We start from the raw sequence: 17,577 nt of genomic DNA on the forward strand, positions 1-17,577 counted from the left end.
AAAGTACTGGAGTTTCAGCTTTAGCATCATTCCTTCCAAAGAAATCCCAGGGCTGATCTCCTTCAGAATGGGCTGGTTGGATTTCCTTGCAGTCCAAGGGACTCTCAAGAGTCTTCTCCAACACCACAGTTCAAAGGCATCAATTCTTCGGTGCTTAGCCTTCTTCACAGTCCAACTCTCACATCCATACATGAACACTGGAAAAACCATAGCCTTGACTAGATGAACATTTGTTGGCAAAGTAATATCTCTGCTTTTGAATATGCTATCTAGGTTGGTCATAAATTTCCTTCCAAGGAGTAAGCGTCTTTTAATTTCATGGCTGCAGTCACCATCAACAGTGATTTTGGAGCCCAGAAAAATAAAGTCTGACACTGTTTCCACTGTTTCCCCATCTATTTCCCATGAAGTGATGGGACCGGATGCCATGATCTTCGTTTTCTGAATGTTGAGCTTTAAGCCAACTTTTTCACTCTCCACTTTCACTTTCATCAAGGGGCTTTTGAGTTCTTCTTCACTTTCTGCCATAATAGAAGCACAAAAAAACCTCAAATAATCAAAACAATGTTGAGAAAATAGAAAATATATCAATTATGGTGGTATCATGCTTCCTGAGTGTTCAACTAACAGAGTGTACTACTGACCTAATGTAAGAAAAACTGTAGACTGCTGCACACAATCAGACACATAGATCACTGGAACTGACTAGAAAGATGACATGTAAACCTATGCACTTATAATCAGTTAATCTATGACAGGAAGGCAAGAATATACAATTGATAAAAGGGTGTCTCTTCAAAACTGGTTTCAGGAAAACTGGATCTATGTGCAAATGAGTATTAGAATATTTTCTCATACCATATATGCCAATAAACTCAAAATTGATTAAAGACATAAATATAAGACCAGAGAACCTAAAATTCATAGGCAAAAACTTGTAGAACATAGAACATTCTTTTACATAAATCATGGAAATATTTTTAAAAACCTGTCACTAAAGCAAAGAAAAGAAGAATAAGCAAATGGGACATAAGTAAACTTAAAAAAAAAAAATGCCCAGAGAAAGAATCCATTAACAAAACAAAAAGACAACCTACTGAATTGGAGAAAATATTTGCAAATGTTATAACTGATAAGAGATTAATATTCAAATTGTATCTGTGTATACATACCATATGACTCATCATCAAAAAACAAATGCCCAATTAAAAATGACCAGAAGATCTGAACAGACATTTTTACAAATAAGGCATGTAGATGGCACATGAGAAGATGCTTAGTATCACTAATCAGTAGAGAAATGCAGATCAAAACCACAATTATATATCACCTTATACCTATCAGAATGGCTATGATCAAGAAGACCATAAATAACAAGTGCTGGCCCGTATGTGGAGAAAAGGAAACACTTATACACCGCTGGTGAGAATCTAAATTGGTACAGCACTGTGGAAAACAGAATGGAGGTTCCTCACAAAACTTAAAATATAACTACTGTGTCTATACACATACACACTAAAATTAAAGCACTAATTTGAAATTTATATCCATTTCAATGTTTACAGCAGCATTATTTACAATAGCCAAGATATGGAAGTAACCTAAGATTCCATCAACAGATGGATGGAAGAAGATGTTATATGTATATATTATATTTCATTGTATATATACACTATATACACACACACAATGGAATATTACTCACCCATAACATAGGATGAATTTTTGTTATTTGCAACAACATGGTTTAAATTCATTGTGTATTATGCTGTGTGAAATGTCAGTCAGAGAAAAACAAGTACTTCATGATATCACTTTTATATGGAATCTGAAAACATGAACCTACTAGTGAATATAACAAAAGTGAAAGTGCAAGTTGCTCAGTCCTGTCTGACCCTTTGTGAACCTGTGGACTATACAGTCCATGGAATTCTCTAGGCCAGAATACTGAAGTGGGTAGCCTTTCCCTTCTTTAGGGGATCATACCAACCCAGGGATTGAACCCAGGTCTCTCACATTGTAGGCAGATTCGTTATCAGCTGAGATACCAGGGAAACCAAAGAGTACTGAATTGGGTAGCTTATCCCTTCTCCATTGGATCTTTCCAACCCAGGAATCAAACTGGGATCTCCTGTATTGCAGGCAGATTCCTTAACAACTCAGCTGTGAGGGAATATAACACAGAGATACAAAGATATAGAGAACAAGCTTGTGATTACCAGTGGGGTGAAGGATGGGGAGAGAGGTAAGATAGTTGTAGCTGATTATACTACTGCTGCTGTTGCTGCTGCTAACTCGTTTCAGCGGTGTCTGACTCTGTGCGACCCCATAGACGGCAGCCCACCAGACTCCCCTGTCCCTGGGATTCTCCAGGCAAGAACACTGGAGTGGGTTGCCATTTCCTTCTCGAATGCAGGAAAGTGAAAAGTGAAAGGGAAGTCGCTCAGTCATGTCCGACTCTTTGCGACCCCATGGACTGCAGTCCACCAGGCTCCTCAGTCCATGGGATTTTCCAGGCAAGAGTACTGGAGTGGGTTGTCATTGCCTTCTCCAGCTGATTATACTACTATATATAAAATAAATAAGCTACAAGAACATAATGTTCAGTACAGAAATATAGCCAGTATTTTATGAATATAAAAGGGATATAACTTTTAAAAATTGTGAGTCAGAATATTGTAGACTCACAACTTACATAACAGAATGAAGCAGGGCAAAGACTAATAGAGTTTTGCCAAGAAAATGCACTGGTCATAACAAACACTCTCTTCCAACAACACAAGAGAAGACTCTACACATGAACATCACCAGATGGTCAACACCAAAATCAGATTGATTATATTCTTTGCAGCCAAAGATGGAGAAGCTCTATACAGTCAGCAAAAACAAGACCGGGAGCTGACTGTGGCTCAGATCCTGAGCTCCTTACTGCCAAATTCAGACTTAAATTGAAGAAAGTAGGGAAAACCACTAGTCCATTCAGGTATGACCTAAATCAAATCCCTTATGATTATACAGTGGAAGTGAGAAATAGATTTAAGGGCCTAGATCTGATAGAGTGCCTGATGAACTATGGAATGAGGTTCGTGACATTGTATAGGAGACAGGGATCAAGATCATCCCCGTGGAAAAGAAATGCAAAAAAGCAAAACGGCTCTCTGGGGAGGCCTTACAAATAGCTGTGAAAAGAAGAGAAGTGAAAAGCAAAGGAGAAAAGGAGAGATAAGCATCTGAATGCAGAGTTCCAAAGAATAGCAAGAAGACATAAGAAAGCCTTCTTCAGCAATCAATGCAAAGAAATAGAGGAAAACAACAGAATGGGAAAGATGAGAGATATCTTCAAGAAAATTAGAGATACCAAGGGAACATTTCATGCAAAGATGGGCTCGATAAAGGACAGAAATGGTATGAACCTAACAGAAGCAGAAGATATTAAGAAGCGGTGGCAAGAATACACAGAAGAACTGTACAAAAAAAGAGCTTCACGAACCAGATAATCACGATGGTGTGATCACTGACCTAGAGCCAGACATCCTAGAATGTGAAGTCAAGTGGGCCTTAGAAAGCATCACTACAAACAAAGCTAGTGTAGGTGATGGAATTCCAGTTGAGCTATTCCAAATCCTGGAAGATGATTCTGTGAAAGTGCTGCACTCAATATGCCAGCAAATTTGGAAAACTCAGCAGTGGCCACAGGACTGGAAAAAGTCAGTTTTCATTCCAATCCCAAAGAAAGGCAATGCCAAAGCATGCTTAAACTACTGCACAATTGCACTCATCTCACACGCTAGTAAAGTAATGCTCAAAATTCTCCAAGCCAGGCTTCAGCAGTATGTGAACCGTGAACTTCCTGATGTTCAAGCTGGTTTTAGAAAAGACAGAGGAACCAGAGATCAAGTTGCCAACATCTGCTAGATCATGGAAAAAGCAAGAGAGTTCCAGAAAAACATCCATTTCTGCTTTATTGATTATGCCAAAGCCTTTGACTGTGTGGATCACCATAAACTGTGGAAAATTCTGAAATAGATGGGAATACCAGACCACCTGACCTGCCTCTTGAGAAATTTGTATGCAGGTCAGGAAGCAACAGTTAGAACTGGACATGGAAAAAAAAAAAAAAAGAACTGGACATGGAACAACAGACTGGTTCCAAATAGGAAAAGGAGTACCTCAAGACTGTATATTGTCACCCTGCTTGTTTAACTTATATGCACAGTACATCATGAGAAACGCTGGACTGGAAGAAACACAAGATGGAATCAGGATTGCCAGGAGAAATGTCAATAACCTCAGATATGCAGATGACACCACCCTTATGGCAGAAAATGAAGAGGAACTCAAAAGCCTCTTGATGAAACTGAAAGTATAGAGTGAAAAAGTTGGCTTAAAGCTCAACATTCAGAAAATGAAGATCATGGCATCTGGTCCCATCACTTCATGGGAAATAGATGAGGAAACAGTGGAAACAGTGTCAGACTTTATTTTTGGGAGGCTCCAAAATCACTGCAGATGGTGACTGCAGCCATGAAGTTAAAAGACGCTTACTCCTTGGAAGGAAATTTATGACCAACCTAGACAGCATATTCAAAAGCAGAGATATTACTTTGCCAACAAAGGTTCATCTAGTCAAGGCTATGGTTTTTCCAGTGTTCACGTATGGATGTGAGAGTTGGACTGTGAAGAAGGCTAAGCACCGAAGAATTGATGCCTTTGAACTGTGGTATTGGAGAAGACTCTTGAGAGTCCCTTGGACTGCAAGGAGATCCAACCAGTCTATTCTGAAGGAGATCAGCCCTGGGATTTCTTTGGAAGGAATGATGCTAAAGCTGAAACTCTAGTACTTTGGCCACCTCATGCGAAGAGTTGACTAATTGGAAAAGACTCTGATGCTGGGAGGGATTGGAGGCAGGAGGAGAAGGGGACAACAGAGGATGAGATGGCTGGATGGCATCACTGACTCGGACGTGAGTCTGGGTGAACTCCGGGAATTGGTGATGGACAGGAAGGCCTGGCGTGCTGCGATTCATGGGGTCGCAAAGAGTCGGACATGACTGAGTGAGTGAACTGAACTGAACTGATACATCAACTTTGCCTCAATAAAAAGAAAAACAAATGAAAAGTAAGTAACAATATGCAAGTAACTCAGTTTACCCATGGGGTATATAGATAGTATGTTTCATGGATTTTTCTGTTTGCTTAGTTCTTGTCCAAAATCTCATAACTAGAGATAGAAAATATTTTTAGTGCCCAAACTTTGCAGTTTGACTTGTCTTTCATCTCCTGGTAGAAACTGATATCCTATGGGACCCTTGGTTAGTCTTCTCTTTGCACTCCTCTCCCTTTAGTCCCCTGCTCCTTCTCCTTGCTTGGGACTGCTCTGCCATGCACTTTAGGAATCTAGAGCAAATCTATTGTCTATTGCACACATTTAGCAGCATGTTTGCTCATAATTGCTTAGAACACCACACTTAAATTCAAAGCCTGAAAAAGAATATCCCTGTCCTTGGCATAATGCACAAGTGTTTCTCCTCCATGAGCTTTCATCTTCCTGTTTCTACTAGTACTTCCTGAGTCATACTGTACTAGTGGTAAGCCTTGGCTAACTAATGCCATAATCACAAATTTGACCTAATTACAGCTTTTTTACATATTTAATGACAGTGTTCAAGGAAAAACAAAAATAACGTTTTCAATGAGATTCAAACCTAAGGTGCTTTTCACTATCACCTCTCTCACACAAGGCAAGTTTAATGTCTTAGTTATCAGATAAAAATTAATCAGAGAAAGGTGGACTGACATTTTGTTTACTTTTAGCTGTGACTGTTGAAATTTGAACTTGCTTTTTCCATAACAAAGTGCTATATTCATTATTTGTTTCAATCCTCCATTTAATTTGAGCTGGAAATACATATGATAGCAAAGAAAGAAGCAGCAACAATAAACCAGTAAAAGTAATAAGAGGTTTAATTTATGGTTGTTGGGGGCTGAGTCTTCTTTCATGTCTTACCTAAAAGTGAACGGTACACAAGGACCCTGGGTAAAACCAGTGTGCCTTTGCCAATAGATGCTGAAGTAGAAATCAAGGGGTTTAAACTAACTGAACTGATGTTAATACAAGTAAAAAGGACAAGCATATTGTATATATACGGGAACTACAAAATAGAATTAGAGAAACAGGCTATTATTGGTTCTGACTTTAATGGCAATACAACTGGTTGTAATATTTATTCATATTTTATTGAGTTTCTATTTCTTTTACTATGGTTAAATGTGATCGAAACCACTTTGTTGTGGAACAATGGAACTTGTGACTCCTACAAGCAAAATGAAAGCAAACACTTCTTGTCTCAATGGATTGGGGTGGGGTGGAGAAGAATCTGTAATCTATTGGAGAATGAAGTTTAAAGTACTCACCTGTGGAGGTCAACTATGGACTCAAGAACCATTGCCCATCAAGGAGGCCTGCAACACTACCAGCTTCCACCTCTCTCCCCAAGGGAGCTTTGGGACAGCTTAATCTGTTCAGGGAAGAGGAGTTCTAAAAGGCAGCTCTGGAAGATGTGTAATAGCAAAAATACAGAATAGAGATATTGTCTCATGTAACCTGGAAAAGAGGCCCAAGGACTCTCTCTTCTATGGATCATATGTGGCTATGGGCCTTATTGATAATAGCCTAGTATTTATTGCTCAAGGTACCTAGATGTGAACAACAGCCAATCACTTTACATGATAAGATTTTGAGACGGTCATATCCTTATACTTTAAACACCTTTGGGACTTAATCTAAACTGTATTATTATAAGATTGTATCACTCTGTTTATATCTTTAGGTTATGGATTTAAACTAACATATTTCAGCTACATAATTAAGATATATATGGGTTTAAAAAAAGAGAAAATTGGTTTAATGAAAAAGGGGGCTTTTGTTGGGTGGTTCTCATATACCTAAAGGGAATGTTTGAGGAATTTTCTATTATATGACAAGTTTTGAGGGGGTATAGGAAAGTTCACATATTTCTAAAGCACTGTTCTTACACACATGTAATATATAAACACCTAGCATATAGAAATAAGTGAGATTTCACTTTAATAACTTCACAATGACATAGTTATGGACTGATTTGGAAGTGTCTATATCGATTTGGTTATTGCTTTTTGTGATAACTACTGCTGCTTCTCAAAGAGTTTTCTTTTACTTCAAAATAAGAAATGAAGAATGAGTGTCTTTCTCTAAGAATGTTCTGTAGTTCCTGCTATCACTAGGCTTTTCTCCCTCAACCATTTCCTCCTTTGCGACTTGGAATCTCAGATACTCTAGAATCCACAGGCAGTGGTTCCCTAGCCTCCCATTTGCAAGTCAAACGGTTTTCCTTCTAGATTTATCTTCTAGATGCCACATACTGAAAGTTGGTGTTCATTCTTCCCAGCCTAGATCAGAATACCAGCTAGATAAAGATCCTTGTAGGTTTTGTAATACATATCCTTGTTTCACTTGTACACTATGGAAATTCTTGTTATCAGTTTTCATACTTAATTAAGTATATAGTATAAGAAAGCTTTTCTGGAGGGTTGAAATATGCTTATTAACTTGAAGATTCCATTAAATGTTGAAGTGCAGAGTGGCTTTGTTCTTATATTTGTATATTTGCATATACCATATTAACATTGTCTTATAAATTATAAATCAAAGTATTTTAAGGTGCAATTAGAATTCATCTTTATTAAAATAGATGAAAAACTCTGATTCTTTGTCCTACAGAGGGAAAATCTCATGGTTTATTTGAAGCTGTCAAATGAGTTTGAACATTCTGACTACAAATCCATGTCAAATGGAAACAAAGTTAAGCTGCCCTCAATGGAAAAGTTTGTGAAGATGAATTCATAGCCAAGGCATTGGTGATTGCCACACTTCATGATTCCCAGGAAAGTCCCCAAATTAAAGACTTTCTGGGAATCATGAAGGGGGATCAAATACCAAGTTGACTTCTAACTCCACATGTAGCCTCATATGAAGATCCCAGAAACAACTTAAAATGATAAAGCAAGACAGTATAGCATACTATTGAATGAAATAAAAATAAAAAGAGCAACAAACATGAAAACGACCACTTTTGCAAGCATATGTGTGTATTTGTGTGTTTGAGAATACCATAAATTTCTAGGTAAAAGGTATACTTAAAGCAACAAAAAAGCAAAATCATATCCAATGCTTTCTGAAGTCAAAGATTATCTGATGTTTAAATACAAAAGGGAGAGGTGCTGCTCTATCAATATAGTTTCGGACTTTAGCTTTTTCCCTTCTTTGATAAATTAAATGACTGCTGCTTTGGGGCAGTAAACTATAGAGTTAAGATATGTTCCAATATATAGTGAAATTGTACGAAGTAATTAGGAACAAAGTATCAATAGTTATATGTGTGTGCATGCACACTAAGTCATGTCAGTCGTGTCTAACTGAGTCGTGTCTAGCACTATGGACTAGAGTATGACAGAGTCATCTCTCCATGGGATTCTCTAGGCAAGAATACTGGAGTGGGTTGCATGCCCTTCTCCAGAGTTTTCTGACCCAGGGATTGAACCAGTGCCTCAGATCTCCTGCACTGGCAGGCAGGTTCTTTAACACTAGTGCCACCTGAGAAGTCCAAGAAGAATCAGAAGAGAATCCCCCATTGTGAACCAAAACCAAGGGTCAGACAATTTTACAAAATAAATATTTCCAAGGGCTAAAAACATTATTTATCCACACAGATATACTTCTAGGTTACTAGTCAAGTATTCAATAAAAGTAAATAAATAAAATCAGTAAATGAAGAAAGGAGGCACATGCTATGGATTAAGTAGATACCTCTCCTTTCTTTCTCATCCTATTTATTTAAGCTCCTCTCATGCCTTCCCTTTTAACAGTGGAAAATCTTTCATACTGTAACCTATCCATCCCATTCCAGAAGTAAATGTTCTTGACTTTGTGAGGGATTAAGAACCTCCATGGAGCACTAATGGCTTGGATAGAGTAACCTAAAGAGGTTTGGAAAAAAGAAGTTTGAAAGTAGAGACATGTAGCTTTAAATTTTGATTTGAAGAGAGAGACACTCAAATAGGAAGCTAGTCCAGCAAGGAATATGCAGGACAACTTCCTATCTGAAAGGAAGAGAAAACACAGAAGGCTGGGCAGGAGGAAGCCCTTGTGATTACAGATAAGCAGAGGGACAAAGCGTGTGAAGTCCACAGATATGATTTGTGATGGTTGTGAGCAGTGGGAATCCTCGTAACAGGTGACAGTCTGTGCAAGCGGTGTGCAGAAGCCAATCATTAAAGACGTCTTCCTGGGAATGCCTGTCTCATACTGTTGACAAGCTACCTTGTTCTGGGCACGAATGATGCCTTCTCTCCAAGTTTTCCACTTAAGTCTAGTTTTCTAAACAATTTTCATGTCACTCTTGCACCTTCTGTGTATCTTTTAAGGAATAGATGAATGCCAGATCATGAAGGGCTACTTGAGATTCTAGAACATATTAAATTTACAGTTTGGAAAACTGAATGTTGAGTCAAATAAATGTCTTCCTGTCATTAGAAATAGTTGTTGATAAAAATGATCCAAAAAATTACTATAAACTTCAGTCTGATGGTCTGGTGGATACTTAAGAAGTCTTTATTTTGATTAACTGATCAGTAAGTTAAAAATATACTGACTTGTCATTTATCAATAAATAAATAAATAAAAATAGTTCACATCTTCTGAAATTCATTCCAGCTTTCTTTCTAACATACAGCATCACCACAATATCCACACGAGATTGGTTGATGACCCTTGAGAAACTACAAAAATCTTTGGAAGCTTAGTCTCTTATATAAAAGATGTGTCTATTCACAACCTCCCACGTACAGAAAACTGAGCACCGAAGAATTGGTGCTTTTTTTTTTTTAATTTTATTTTATTTTTAAACTTTACAATATTGTATTAGTTTTGCCAAATATCGAAATGAATCTGCCACAGGTATACCCGTGTTGCCCATCCTGAACCCTCCTCCCTCCTCCCTCCCCTACCCTCCCTCTGGGTCGTCCCAGTGCACCAGCCCCAAGCATCCAGTACAGTGCATCGAACCTGGACTGGCGACTCGTTTCATACATGATATTATACATGTTTCAATGCTATTCTCCCAAATCTCCCCACCTTCTCCCTCTCCCACAGAGTCCATAAGACTGATCTATACATCGGTGTCTCTTTTGCTGTCTCGTACACAGGGTTATTGTTACCATCTTTCTAAATTCCATATATATGTGTTAGTATACTGTATTGGTGTTTTTCTTTCTGGCTTACTTCACTCTGTATAATAGGTTCCAGTTTTATCCATCTCATTAGAACTGATTCAAATGTATTCTTTTTAATGACTGAGTAATACTCCATTTTGTATATGTACCACAGCTTTCTTATCCATTCATCTGCTGATGGGCATCTAGGTTGCTTCCATGTCCTGGCTATTATAAACAGTGCTGTGATGAACATTGGGGTACACGTGTCTCTTTCCCTTCTGGTTTCCTCAGTGTGTATGCCCAACAATTCCATTCACCATTGCAACAGAAAGAATAAAATACTTAGGAATATATCCACATAAAGAAACTAAAGACCTATATATAGAAAACTATAAAGCACTAGTGAAAGAAATCAAAGAGGACACTAATAGATGGAGAAATATACCATGTTCATGGATTGGAAGAATCAATATAGTGAAAATGAGTATACTACCCAAAGCAATTTATAGATTCAATGCAATCCCTATCAAGCTACCAACGGTATTCTTCACAGAGCTAGAACAAATAATTTCACAATTTGTATAGAAATACAAAAAACCTCGAATAGCCAAAGCTATCTTGAGAAAGAAGAATGGAACTGGAGGAATCAACCTACCTGACTTCAGACTCTATTACAAAGCCACAGTTATCAAGACAGTATGGTACTGGCACAAAGACAGAAATATTGATCAATGGAACAAAATAGAAAGCCCAGAGATAAATCCACACACATATGGACACCTTATCTTTGACAAAGGAGGCAAGAATATACAATGGATTAAAGACAATCTCTTTAACAAGTGGTGCTGGGAAAACTGGTCAACCACTTGTAAAAGAATGAAACTAGAACACTTTCTAACACCTTACACAAAAATAAACTCAAAATGGATTAAAGATCTAAACGTAAGACCAGAAACTATAAAACTCCTAGAGGAGAACATAGGCAAAACACTCTCTGACATACATCACAGCAGGATCCTCTATGATCCACCTCCCAGAATATCAGAAATAAAAGCAAAAATAAACAAATGGGACCTTATTAAACTCAAAAGCTTCTGCACAACAAAGGAAACTATAAGCAAGGTGAAAAGGCAGCCTTCAGAATGGGAGAAAATAATAGCAAATGAAGCAACTGACAAACAACTAATCTCAAAAATATACAAGCAACTCCTACAGCTCAACTCCAGAAAAGTAAATGACCCAATCAAAAAATGGGCCAAAGAACTAAATAGACATTTCTCCAAAGAAGACATACAGATGGCTAACAAACACATGAAAAGATGCTCAACATCCCTCATTATCAGAGAAATGCAAATCAAAACCACTATGAGATACCATTTCACACCAGTCAGAATGGCTGCAATCCAAAAGTCTACAAGCAATAAATGCTGGAGAGGGTGTGGAGAAAAGGGAACTCTCTTACACTGTTGGTGGGAATGCAAACTAGTACAGCCATTATGGAATTGGTGTTTTTGAACTGTGGTGTTGGAGAAGACTCTTGAGAGTCCCTTGGACTGCAAGGAGATCCAACCAGTCCATTCTGAAGGCGATCAGCCCTGGGATTTCTTTGGAAGGAATGATGCTAAAGCTGAAACTCCAGTACTTTGGCAACCTCACGCGAAGAGTTGACTCATTGGAGAAGACTCTGATGCTGGGAGGGATTGGGGGCAAGAGGAGAAGGGGATGACAGAGGATGAGATTGCTGGATGGCATCCATGACCTGATTTACGTGAGTCTGAGTGAACTCTGGGAGTCGGTGATGGACAGGGAGTCCTGGCGTGCTGCGATTCATGGGGTCGCAAAGAGTCGGACATGACTGAGCGAATGAACTGAACTGAAGACAATGTAAATGTTATGTAAATACATGCTGTTACCCAGAAAATCAAGTTTTGTTTTTTGAAATCTTTTTAAAAAATATTTTTTGCTCACAGTTAGTTGAATCTGTGGAAGCGGAATCCATAGCACTGTGGTGCTCAGTTATTTTCTTCCTCTTTATTCTATGATATGTGTATGTGTATGTTTGTCTACTGTATGTATGTTAATAGGGACTAGCTGTCTAAGAGAGAGTTAATATGTAAAGTATAGAAGAGCTTCTAAGATATGTTCTGCCAAACTTTCTTAAAAACATTTTAATTTACTCTTTCATGTTGTATTTTCATCCATTAATCTCCGTGGAGCACTGTTGTCCAATAGAAATACAATTAAGAGCCACAAACATGAGCCACATATGTAACTTTTGTAACTTTAAATTTCTTAGTACTTACATTAAAAAGCAAAAATAAGTGAAATTAATACTATATTTTATTTAGCTCAATATACCCAAATATTGATTTTCCCAGGTGATTCAGTAGTAAAGAATCTGCCTGCCAATGCAAGAGAAGATCCCTTGGAGTAGGAAATGGCAACACACTCCAGTGTTATTGCCTGGAAAATTCCATGGACAGAAGAGTCTAATGGGCTGTCCATGGTGTTGCAAAGAACTGGACACAACTCAGTGACTGAACATGCACATACACACAGATATTATTTCAAATTATATTCAATACAAAAATTATTATTGGGATATTTATCATTTCACAGGAAGTTTTCACAACCAGTGTATGTTCTATATTTTCAGCTCATCTAAATTCAGACGATCCACTATCCACATTTCAGGTGCTCAGGAGCCACCCATAGTTAGCAGCTACCTTACTGCACAGCACATCCCTAGAGAATAATTTTTCAGTCTTAACTTGAATTCAGTCATGGAAATCATAGCTATTGCCCATTTAGTAGCTATTTCTTTAGTATGATATTTTAATCACATCAGTGACCATCAAAAATTAAAACTGTCAAATTTTTAACATATTTGCACATCTTCAAAATTATTTTTCCTTCTGTAACTTTAACCCACAGAGGCATTTGCCACAGGCTTTAATAAGATGCAAGAGTTTTGTAGTCAAAACATAACTTAAAATGCTCTTTAACGTTAACTTGCATTGAAGTATGGCAGGAAACAAGCAAGTTACCCTTGGAAGATTCATATAGTAATCCACTAAATTTTCTGTGATTTTCTTGCATGCAAAAATGTATTCCCACTTCTGAAACTGCTAAAATAATTGGATGATTCTGTTTGAAATGCTGAGTAATTTAAAGTGGCTAACAGCTGTTCTAGAAAATTCTCTGCCTAAGGCACAATCAAGCCTGACATCTTATATGCTTATCAGAATCCAAATCTTTCAAACTCATTACAGACTCCTCCCTACACTTTGGTATTATTGACTTCTATATAGTGTTCCAGTTTACAGGTTTATTATTGAATAAAGTATGAATAAAAACCAAAGCCTTGGCACCCTTGGCTTGGGCTGATTGATGTGTGAAATGAAAATTCCCAATAGTATGTTGTATCCACCAAATGATATACTGGCTTTATTGTTCTATAGCTTCTGATGCTTGGCTGGCCAAGTGCAAATATTTGGTGGTAAATCATAAAAGATAATGCTAAAGAAGGAATTATTAAGTAAAGAAACCAACGAGTTCTACCTGCAGCGAATGAAATCTTGTTAATGAGAAAGGAAAATGAAATCAATCAGAAAATAATGACTTTTTATGAATAACACAAAAATGGAAATACTCTCTAGGTGTTCCTAGCTGAAAGAAAAAGTAGAAAGGGAAGCAAAATGCAGACTACAAAAACAACAATAAAAGAGACTTTTTATGAATAACACAAAAATGGAAATACTCTCTAGGTGTTCCTAGCTGAAAGAAAAAGTAGAAAGGGAAACAAAATGCAGACTACAAAAACAACAATAAAAGAGACTCTGTGTGTTACTGTTTCTCACTATAGCTTTAATGCTGGTCACTTTCTCTGGCATGGATTCATCTCTACCACCTTATACAGTAGATGTAAAAGAGTTTCAGAGAAAATGCATTTTTATGTGGCCCATCTTTGATCTCTGTCTTTTAAAATTATTTGATTGGTCCTGTATGCCTCTAGAAGTAATGCATTTGTCTGTACTGTATCTCAGTTATTTTAGGAGATCTGCCAAGGACTACCATTCATTATTTACTACAATTTATGAACAGAAATTATAAAACCTATACAGCAGATTAAGCAAATATTCCATATGTTGAGGAAGATACTTGGTCCATTTAAATAAAGGAGGTTCTAACAAGAAAATGGATGAAGATGATCAAAAAGAACACATTTGGACTTCAATAGGATATAGGAGTCTATTTTTTTTTAACAGATAAAATAGCTTTTGAGATATGAGTGAAATTCTCATAGTAAATATTCTGATTCATTTTATGTGGTTAGCTCTTATGCTTATGCCAGGAATTCCTAATACAGAGATGTTGGGAGACAGGAGAGAGAATAAAAAGAAACCATTTATATGGAAAATGTAAACAACACTTGGCACCTACCCATGACTTAAGGGTTTTCCCCTTCACTGTTAGTCTTAGCATGAAAGGAATTGTGATAAAACAAAACGTCTTTTGTACTGAATATAATTTAGGAGTGTATAAATACTGTAGTTTGGCTTTATGACACACGGAGTTTAATTCTATTTTTCTATTTTCTGAAAATATTCCCTTTGGATAAGCCATTTTAAAATACCATTACTTTTGCAAAAAGCCACATTCCACTTTAACTGCAAAAGAACACCTTTTCTTTACTGATCCAGCTGCCAAAACATTTTAAATTTTTCTGAATTTAAAAGGCTAGTCTACAAGCAATAAATGCTGGAGATGGTGTGGAGAAAAGGGAACCCTCTTACACTGTTGGGGGGAACGCAAACTAGTACAGCCACTATGGAGAACAGTGTGGAGATTCCTTAAAAACCTGGAAATAGAACTGCATTATGACCCAGCATTCCCACTGCTGGGCATACACACCGAGGAAACCAGAATTGAAAGAGATACGTGTACCCCAATGTTCATCACAGCACTGTTTATAATAGCCAGGACATGGAAGCAACCTAGATGTCCATCAGCAGATGAATGGATAAGAAAGCTGTGGTACATATACACAATGGAGTATTACTCAGCCATTAAAAAGAATACATTTGAATCAGTTCTAATGAGGTGGATGAAACTGGAGCCTATTATACAGAGTGAAGTAAGCCAGAAAGAAAAACACCAATACAGTATACTAACACATATATATGGAATTTAGAAAGATGGTAATGATAACCCTGTATGTGAGACAGCAAAAGAGACCCAGATGTATAGAACAGTCTTTTGGACTCTGTGGGAGAGGGAGAGGGTGGGATAATTTGGGAGAATGGCATTGAAACATGTATAATATCATATATGAAATGAGTCGCCAGTCCAGGTACGATGCATGATACTGGATGCTTGGGGCTGGTGCACTGAGATGACCCAGAGGGATGGTATGGGGAGGGAGGAGGGAGAGGGGTTCAGGATGGGGAACACGTGTATACCTGTGGTGGATTCATGTTGATGTATGGCAAAACAAATACAATATTGTAAAGTTATTAACCTCCAATTAAAATAATTAAATTTAAAAATAAAATAAAAGGCTAGTCTATTTTCCCCCACAGAAACATTTGAAGCACAAACAAACAAACAGAAAATTCTAATAATATTCATCCAAATGGTGCAGAAGATTCCTTTAACCTCAGTGATATTGAAGTAATCTGATTCCTGCCATGTAGAAGCCAGATAATTACAGTTTGCAGAAGGACTTTTTAGCAATAGAGACAGTAGTTTAAATTCCACTTTGCCAAAATCTAATTCTATAGCCTCCAGTGAGATTTTTTTTTTTCTAAGTCTCACTGTCTAAAACTGCCAAATGGTGATAATGATACTACCTCAATAGGCTGTAAGGAGGACTATGTAAAAAAAAAAAAAGAAAAGAAAACATACATTTGGTGATTAGCAACTTCCCTGGCCGGGAAAGGCAATGGCAACCCACTCCAGTACTCTTGCCTGGAAATTCACATAGACGGAGGAGCCTGGTAGGCTGCAGTCCATGGGGTCGCGAAGAGTCGGACATGACTGAGCGACTTCACTTTCACTTTTCACTTTCATGCATTGGAGAAGGAAATGGCAACCCACCCCAGTGTTCTTGCCTGGAGAATCCCAGGGACAGGGGAGGCTGGTGGGCTGCCATCTATGGGGTCGCACAGAGTCGAACACGACTAAAGCGACTTAGCAGCAAGCAGCAGCAGCAACTTGCCTGACACACAGTGGATGCTGTGTAAAACATTATTATTCTCCACAGACACAAAATATACATTAGCATATAACCCTAAAGCAAGTTGCTTGCAATAAAAATAAATACATAAATATATAAAATATAAATATATAAATTTATATAAATGAATAATAAAATACATAAAATATAAATATATAAACATATAAATTAAATATCCTTACCATATGTGAAGTCCCTTCTCTCAAATCTCACTTAATAATATTTTCTATTCCATTCACTACTTACCTGCCACATAGACCTTCTTCCACTTCATGGCACATGCCTATCGCTTTCACAGGACTTGCTCTTTTTCCGGCATGAAACAAAATAGACAATTAATAGATGCATAATCAATACTTCACATTCTTCAAGTAAAGTATTAAAAGGCTATGAAACTAAGGCCAAGTAAGTTGTCATCTCCTACAGTCGTAAGAAATGGACTGAGGTTTTTAAACTAAACCTATTTAACAGCCTAGTTTTCCTCATACACACAGAAGCACCTTTACTGTGAAGCCAGTGAAGCTTTACATTTCAGAAAGGAACATAGTAAGATGGTCATAAGTTCCAAGCGGTATAAAAAGTAATATGTTTTAACTGAAATTTGTCAAGACTACTGTCTCTTTCCATTCAGAATTTCCCTTTATTATAATTTCACCTTCAGAAATCATTAATAATTCAGTTAAGTTCAGTTCAGTCACTCAGTCGTGTCCAACTCTTTGCGACCCCATGAACCACAGCATGCCAGGCCTCCCTGTCCATCAACAATTCCCAGAGTTCACCCAAACCCACATCTATTGTGTCAGTGATGCCATCCAACCATCTCATCCTCTGTCGTCACCTTCTCCTCCTGCCTTCAATGTTTCCCAGCATCAGGGTCTTTTCAAATGAGTCAGCTCTCCACATCAGGTGGTCAAAAATTGGAATTTCAGCTTCAACATCAGTCCTACCAATGAACACCCAGGACTGATCTCCTTTAGGATGGACTGGTTTTATCTCCTTGCAGTCCAAGGGACTCTCAAGAGCTCTCCAACACCACAGTTCAAAAGCATCAGTTCTTCGGCACTCAGCTTTCTTTATAGTCCAAATCT

The sequence above is a fragment of the Bos grunniens genome, chromosome 15 (genome assembly GCF_055505025.1).
Source record: "Bos grunniens cultivar Pamir isolate PY7600 chromosome 15, Bosgru_T2T1.0, whole genome shotgun sequence".
Lineage (NCBI taxonomy): Eukaryota > Metazoa > Chordata > Mammalia > Artiodactyla > Bovidae > Bos > Bos grunniens.